Consider the following 5,512-nt stretch of genomic DNA (forward strand, 5'->3'; position numbering starts at 1 on the left):
AGGAAGCGGGGGGCGGGGGGGGGGCAGGCACAGCCCTGCCCAGATGCAGCTCTAAGCACCAGACCTCAGGTTCACTCTGATGTAATCGACCAAGTTCTGGCCGCTGGTACTTTGGGATTTGCCACTTGCAACTCTGCCCCAAGCTCCATCTCTTCCCTTCTGTGCTCAAGGGCCACACAACAATCTCAGCTGGTCTTAGAGGGGCCTTCTGAGCCACCCTTGGCAAACAGAGCCTGCACTGTGGTTGGCCCTCTTGTCTGGATAAGCGAATCCAAAGGAAGTCTGCTTAATGGGGCTGGGACAGCAGACCCCTCACCGCTCTCACTGCAGCTGGCACTGGGAACGCAGGGTTGTGGTCAAAGTGAATGAGCTCCCAGAGACCCTGGCACCCCACCAGCCTGCGAGATGGGTTCTCCAGACAGGGAGGAACGAAAGCCCAGCTACTCCTGCATGCACCCATCCATTCATTCTTCCGCGTGTTCATTCATTCCATCCATGGCTCTCCATTCAAGGATGGCGCTAGATGCTGGCCGCACGTGGTTCGCTGGCTCTTGGAGCTTACCCCAGTACGTGAGACAGCTGACAACCAGGCACTTGAGCAAGTGAACACTGCTCGTAATTACAAATCGTGAGACGAGCCGTGTTCCCGACAGCCGTGTTCAACAACTCGAAGAAGGAAAGCCGAGAGACCCAGAACCGAGTGAAGGACAAGGACGTGCAGGATAGGCTGGGCCACTTCCCACAGGGCTGAAGCTTTGTGGCTCGGGAGAAGGCAGCCGGGTTCTATTCAGGCTACAACCGCGCAGCGTGGCGCGGGGGCTGGCAGGACGGCAGTCACCCACGCAGGTTTAATATGCCGCAGCCTTATGCTGTGAAGGCCTCCAGGAAGGGTCATCAGAGAAGAACCGGACAGCAGCTCATTCAACCAGAACACTGCTCAGCAGTCAGGGGTCCAGCGACCGGATGAGCGAGGCCCTGTGTAAACTTCTGGTTTGGAAGAAGTAGCCATCAAAGGCCTTTTGGAGATAGCCGGGCAGTTGGACCAGATATTCGATGATAGTGGGAGTGGTCACCCCTCTTGTTGGCACTGGCAGCAGTGCTGTGGGTGTGGGGGGGACCCAGACTCAGGACCGGGGTCAGGGATCAGGGCCTGGCGAGGACACTGCTCTCCGGTGTGTGAGCTCAAGCAGCAGCTCTGCACGGAGGGAGGGGAAGGCACCCAGGTGGTCAGTGTACCGCGCTCTTCGTTTCCCTGTTGCGGGAAAGTTTCACATTTCCACAAAAACACATTTTAAAACAAAGCAAAAATGGTGAATCTTAAAAAAAAAAAGATTTCTCAGGTTGCTGAGCGAAGATGGTTTTGGAGGGGCAGGAATCAGGTGAGAACTCCACAGAGCCCTGATTGAATCGCCTGGGAGGGCAAGGGGCACCTCCCAGCGGTGAAGACAGACAAGAAGATGGCTGGCGGGCTGGGTGCTGCGTGGTGAGCCAGGGGGAGCAGGGACAGATTCCTAGGGCTTCTGGTCTGTCCTGGGTCAGCTAGCTTCTGGTCACCACCACACACCCTCACACACACCACAGGGGAGCGAAAGCCCATTTCTGTGCCCCTGTAGAAAGCACCACCGAGCCCCAAGCAGGACTGCTGCCAGGACCTCTGGCCTCTCCCTTCTGCCCTGTGACCTGCTCCTGCGCCCCCACCAAAGAACATCCTGACCTTTGCCTCCTCCAGCGGCCTCACTCCACACCCCCTTTCCCAAGCAGACCATTGGTCCAGAATCTCGGCCCACCAGGCCCAACGCACTTTCTGCTCTTGGCAACTCTGTTCACAGCAGGGGTCACTGGGCTGTAGCCCAGTCTCTGCTCCTCTGCCCCTGCCCTGGTGAACCGTGCACAGTCCATTCATTCATAGTACACCACTAAGGCCGCGGACGCTAGAGCCAGATCACCTGGGTTCGAATCGCAGCTCTGCCGTGTACTAGCTGTGTGATCTTGAAGCACATGCTTAGCCTGTACTACATGACTCTGCTGAGCAAATTTCTCAGGCCAAGCAAGCAGCTTCTGATTCTTCGCTATGAAGCCCAAGACCCACTGCCTCCAGGAAGCCCTTTGGGATTTCCTCCACCTACCCACCCCCTACTGTTTCTTCTTCTGAATCCCTTTAGCCCTTTTGCCCTCACTTGCTCCTGGCGTCCTTCATCCTTGTTAGCTTGTTCACATGGGAGCCAGCAGCACACCCTATCTAAACTTGGGAGTCCCCCTCAACTTGGGGGACCCTCAGGAAGAGCTGGCCAACAGCCCTAGGGCCATCCCAGTCTCCCAGAGACTCCATCAAATGGGAAGCCCCTTTTAACAGATGCAGGAACTTGCTGCTGCTCTGCTCCAGTTTGGGAGGGAGGACTGGGGTTCCTGACAGCTGGAAAGTCCTATGAAGCAGGCAGCCAAAGGACACACTTGGTGTAACCCCTCGTTTGAGACACCTGGTGATGTACTACAAGTCCCTAGATTACAAACAGCCCACTTAAGGACCAGTCGGGAACTTGGCCCCTCGTGTTGTGTAATTTGCCCTTACTGGGTGAAGAATTATGGCGCTGGCAGAGTATTGAACGTACCGTGGACTGCCAATAGAGCAAACAGATCCTTCTAGGAAGAAGTACAGCAGTGAGCTCCTACGAGGCAAGGATAGGGAGACTTCGTCTCACGTTTTTATTTTGCACATGCGCAGACCTAGACTGGTGTGTTTCTGAGGCTATAAATCTTTAACGGAGCAGAAAGCCTCACTTTTTCCTGTATAGCAGCTGGTGGCTTCAAACTGCTGACCTTGTAGTTAGGAGCCCAGCGGGTAACGTATGTCACCACCAGGACCCACTTCTTGCACTAAATTATGTCTCCGTGCACACCTTAACCGACAAGCCTACACATCGAAGTTCAAGACATTATCAAGGAACCCTCCCTTTGGTCACCCCAGGACTATCATCTCAGAAGATTCCCTCCTGCCTTTGGGAGGTGGCAGGACCTGAGATGGGGGAGGATGGGAGCTACCTTCCTCCGATCTATGGCCCTGGGAGCAAGAACTGAGGGAACTAAGGACTATTTGCAAATGTGCTTGAGAAAGAAGGGAGACGCTCCTTGTCCCCCACCCTCCTCTCCAACCTGTAGGCCCTTGGGCAAAGCAGCCTTTCCCCTGGAGGGGACCTCCTGTCCCGTCGGTGCCTTCTATGGCAATCCCCTGCCTCTGAGCCCAGCTGCAGGGTCACTACTCCACGATCCAGAGCGAGGGCTGCTTTCTCTCCCACCCAGCAAGCTTATTGGAGCTCCTAAGGGAGAGCGATGAAAGGAGAGCCGCAGGTCCTCCACGTGTTTGCTTGGGCCTTCATCAGAAACGAGAGTCTCATTACCCAACTCCAATTCAGGGCATAATTAACAGATGGTATAATTTCCGAGCATTCCCCGCGCCACATGGCTATTAGGTGAGGTGCCCACGCAACCCCTAGATCCTCCCAAATCACAGAGTCAAAGGAAATCCAGAGCGGGAGGGCCCTGGGTGGGTCACCATGCCATCCTCTGGAGCTACCCTGGCCGAAGAAGCGAGCTCATCAAATGGGTGGGTGTTATTCCCAAAGCATGGGTCCTCCTTCCACAGCTGGGCTGCTAAGACCGTCTAACCCTAAGCCCTCCTGCTATAGACAAGGCCCATCTTTTTCTCTTCTCCCCGGTGGAGAAAGCCCACCTGTGATTTCCCAACCTTGATTTCACTGAGCAGCCCGAGGGAAGCTCTCTGCCTTCAGCCCTTGAGACCCAACGGCAGTCACAGAACCCCTGCTAGAGAAAGACAAGGTGGGCTTAGAGGGCAGAGGGGGTCTGGCCCAGTGCTTTTCAAACAGGTTCCTCTATGGGTTGGGGGGACAGTATGGCCAGATTGGGGCAGCAGGGGGGGCATAGGGCTGGGGAGGAATGGTTGTGATCCTGATACACACACACCCTTCAACCCAGCAGTACCACTGCCACCGGTTGTATTTGTGACTAGGGTTCCATTGCGAAACAGGAGTTTGAAGACCTGATTCAATGTCCTCGTTTTACAAAAAGGACATTGAGGTACAGGCATTTGGACCAAAGGCATACAACATGGAGGGGGCAGCTGGGACTAGACACCAGGTCTGCTCCCTCTTACCACCCAGGATAATGGGGAGCCTGGGTAAGGTATAAGGGTGAGAAGGCGCTTAGGCTCACCCTCCACCTCTCTTGCCTGGCTCTGCGTGGTCTATTTTCCATGTCTGGACCTCTGAGGACTCCTGCAGCCTGCAGGGCCCTTTCACTGGGCAGCCTGTGGACCTACCTGGGCTATGAAGCCGCTAGGAGCCTGGTGTGTGTTGGGGACGTTTGCTGGTCACAGAGCTGCGAGGGCGGGCCAGCTGGACAGCGAGGGATATCTAGGACTGGGCAGAGATTGTCTCTCCAGACAGGAGACGAGGCAGCGAAAAACCCCGGGTTCTAGACAGGAGCTTTGGACCCATTGGGTTAGCAAGTTGGAAACCCCATCCGCTCCATGAAAGACGTCAAGTTTTGTAAAGATGTCGAGTCTGGTAAAGACAGGCGTAGTTTCAGAAACCCACAGGCGAATCTCTGCGCTGCCCTGCAGGGTTGCTGTGGGCCGGAACCCATTTGCCTCCCCCTGCAAAACCCAGGTGGTATCTGCCCGTGGCTAGATCCCAAGAGGCCCTAAGTGGGGTCCTTGTCAGACCATGACCTCCCGCACCAAGAAGAGGGTCTTGTGCCGCAGGACCTTCCTGTGGAACCCCAGGGAAGTGGGTGGGGGCGGGGCTTCCTACTACCACCCATTAAGGGGGCCGTGAGGTGGAGACTCCGTTTCTGAGAGCCCTTTCACATGCTTTGAAAACCTCTACGCACATGTAGGGTAACGCCACCCTTGTTACCATCTGCTCTGTGGGTTCAAATTGTTGCTCCCTTGCTTGGTTAGGGACCCGGCAATGGCGCGGAGGCGGACCTGGGGTCACTGGACTTCAGGGTCTGGCGGCTGGAATCCTAGAGCCTCGGCTGCGGGGGCGGGTGCACGGTGGGACCCACTTCCTCCGGCGGGGGGGGACCGGCATCGCCGTTTTAAGGGCGGCGGCGGCGCGAGCAGGTCTATGATAATGAGCCGCCGCCGCCGCCGCCGCCGCCGTCGCGCTGCAGAGCTCGCCTGCCCGCCCGGGAGGCGAGGGAGCACGGGGCTGGGCCCGGGGCCGGGGCGACAGGCAGCAGCCGCGGCGGGGACGCGGGGTGCGAGCGGACGGCGCGGGGTCATCTGGGACGGCCGGGCCTGGCCGGGGTCGGGGCGGGCCGCTCTGCGGGTGCAGGTGGGCGATCCCGCGGGGGCGGAGAGGGCGCCTGGGAGCGTGGGGCCGGCAGGGCCAGGGGCGGCGAGGGGCCCGCGGGCGCAGGTGGAGAGCCGGCAGCGCAGGTGGAGGCGCGGCGGCGGCCCGCGGTGATCGGGTGACCTGGGTGCGGGCCCGCC

Source organism: Tenrec ecaudatus, chromosome 1, assembly GCF_050624435.1.
Source record: "Tenrec ecaudatus isolate mTenEca1 chromosome 1, mTenEca1.hap1, whole genome shotgun sequence".
Taxonomy (NCBI): Eukaryota; Metazoa; Chordata; class Mammalia; order Afrosoricida; family Tenrecidae; genus Tenrec; species Tenrec ecaudatus.